This window comes from Wasmannia auropunctata, unplaced genomic scaffold (assembly GCF_000956235.1).
Source record: "Wasmannia auropunctata unplaced genomic scaffold, wasmannia.A_1.0 LD336078.1, whole genome shotgun sequence".
Classification (NCBI taxonomy): Eukaryota; Metazoa; Arthropoda; class Insecta; order Hymenoptera; family Formicidae; genus Wasmannia; species Wasmannia auropunctata.
Window position 1 is genome coordinate 1,774,859 of NW_012026812.1, and position 3,021 is coordinate 1,777,879.

General features: G+C 28.7%; 1 protein-coding gene across 1 annotated transcript in view; it reads left to right on the forward strand.

The window, feature by feature from the left end:
* LOC105449100 (aminoacylase-1) overlaps window positions 1-3,021 on the forward strand; it is a 9,778-nt gene that overhangs the window by 3,586 nt on the left and 3,171 nt on the right. The window lies entirely within an intron of this gene.

The following is a 3,021-nucleotide window of genomic DNA, read 5'->3' on the forward strand; positions in this document are numbered from 1 at the left end:
TTTATTTGCAAAACTTATAACATATTGCGCTTTGTTTTATATTTGTTTCGGAAACTTGAATATATTTAAAAGATTTTACAATCAATTTTTATAGATTTTTTTATGTATATATGTTTAGACTTTTGCCTAAAGATAGCAGTTTACTATGCAGTCTCACACTAAAGTGAGACTCATTAAAACAAAAAACATTGCTAATAAATTAAACATCGCGTTTAAATTATAACAAATTATAACGTTAATTTTGAAAAATCTAGGTTGTTAGATATTAATATATTTTTTAATATACCTACTGTATTTATTATTCATTTCATAAAATGTAACTTTTTAAATATTTACTTCACAGGTGGACATTCCCACTCTTGGCTTTTCACCAATGTACAACACGAAGATAGCTCTTCATGATCACAATGAATATCTAAACAAAGATATATTCCTGAAAGGAATAGAAATATATACCAAAATAATACCGTCTGTTGCAAATATTTAAAACAAACATGCCATATTTCACTAATAATATTTCACTAATATGATAAGTATCTCATATATGATAAAATCGGATATTTAGAGCTATTGACAGCTCGCTCAGTTATTCTATCAATAATAAGTTTATTAATCAGATGAGCTTATTAATAAGATTATCATTGAATAGAATAGCAGAGCATGCTGTCAGTAGCTCTAAATATCTCTTTAGTTTTAGAGATCGGTGTTAATGTACAAAATATACTAAATTGACATGTATATTTGTATTGCATATATATAGGTATATATTCATGTTATAACTATTTTAAATTTTTATTATCGTTTGGGAAAGGATGAATTTGTTTGGAAAAATATATATTCTAACGTAAAGCCATGTTACAATTATTACCTATTACATTGTCTGATAATTTAATCCATTTTACCGATTATTATAAATGTAACAAGTTCTTCGATATCAAACTCTACATACGATATATTATTATAGCGTAACGTGTAAAGAGCTCATATTTAGGCAAAATTTAATAAATCGGAATACATTTTATGATCGAGATGTTGACTGATGGCCCTCGCCTTATCCGTCGTGCGGCAATAATCCGCGGTTTTCTTTCACCTGCCATATCGCAGATAAAAGCTTATCCGCTTACCTCGGCCCTTCAACAATAAGTAGGCACGTGTGATTTATTAATTCGTTAACTGCGATAGAAAGAATGATATTGTGCAATCTTCAACAATACTTCTTCAAAATTACGATCTGCACATAAGCTTTTTACGTTACCGAAATTCGATTTGTGCAGATGTTCAATTTTTCTTGCTTATTAAAATATTCTTAGGGAAATACCTATTCAATAGTTTCGAAATTGTTTATTTCAATTCTTCGACAATAAATGGGTACGTGAATTTCCCTTCGCTAATTGTAAGAGAATTGCTAGATCTTGCAATATTTAACATCATCCCTTGCTCGAAATTATAAATTAAATATACGAGCTGTATAAGTTCTGATATTTTAACGTTTGCTAGAAGAATTCATTATCTAAAGCATACAAACATTGCATTTTTCTTTTAAAGAACTCTTGGAGAAGTATTCGACAGTCATGGATTTGAAATGATTGATCTATGTTAACGCTTTTGGCACTACGGATGTGCAAAAAGGGACGAACGTTTTTTTTTCTTTTTTTTTTGCAAATAGGGACATAACCGCGGGGTCACCGGAGACATAGAGATATCGTCGCAAGTTTCCTAAATGCATCTTTGTTCGCGTCAGATCATCAAAATCTTCGAGAATCTACTATCAAACGCTGGTGCGTGGAAGCTGGTCCAGATATAACGTACTCCATCCAAAAGAAAGTTTTTTATAGTTGAAAACACCAAGCTCGATTATGCCCGTTTTATAAAGGGGCCTGTTCTGAACTTGGTGTCAATTTGAAAACCAGTGTCTTCTCGACAACCTCAGACATCTATTTTGTGCAAAAGGTGAGCGTCATTCTGCTTTTTGTACGAAAATTTAATATTTAAAAACGCTATGCACAGAAGAAAAAATGTTTTACTTATGTATTACTATTATTTTTAGTGTTTTTTTTATTATGAAATACGCGTATTAATTCGTGTAAAATTTATTTGTAAAATTTACGCGTCACGCTTTATTTTATATTTGCTTCGGTAACTTTAATGCTTTTAATGAATTTTAATTAAATTTTATGCATTTTGTGTAAGTGTGTGTAGATATATAGACTTTTTACTAAGGATTGCAGCTTACTATCAACAGAAAATGACTCGTGGTTTTTGAGAAACATCGCTAAGAAATTGAACACATTTAAATATGATGTTGTTAATTATGAGAGATAAAGATTGTTAAATTTGTTTCTTAATATACTACAATTATCATTTATTTCATAAAATACAACTTTATGGATATATTTATTTTTTAAATAGGCATCCCTACTCTTTCCTTTTCACCAATCAACAATACAAAGATACTTAATTCTTCACGATTACGACGAATATATATAAACAAAGATGTATTCCTGCAGAGAATAAAAATGTATAGATCAATAATATCGAGTTTTGCAAATTTTTAAACGAACACGCTATATATTGCATGAAATGTTGAAAGTACCACGGTGGGAGTCATATTTAGAACTACTAACAGCTGACTCGGCCAATGATAAGTTTTTAATCTGAATCTCTTGAGTTTAAGATATCGCAATAATCTACTAATTGTAAGTCAATATATATTTCTAAATTGCATTACTATTTATTAACCTTATCAATATTTTAATATCATAATTCGCACATGTATTTATTCAATTTTTACGTAACAGGCTAAATATATATGATTGTTTATTTCGATTCGATTTTACATATACATTTGTGTTTAGTTTATAGTTATATTATAATTATTATCTGCATTATATTGTATGGCAATTTAATTCGTATTATCGGATTAACAAATATCACAATTTTTTCGATATCAAATTTTATACAATATTTTTACGGCGTAATGTGTAAAAAGCTAATAGTTAGGAATACGTAAAGAATATTTAA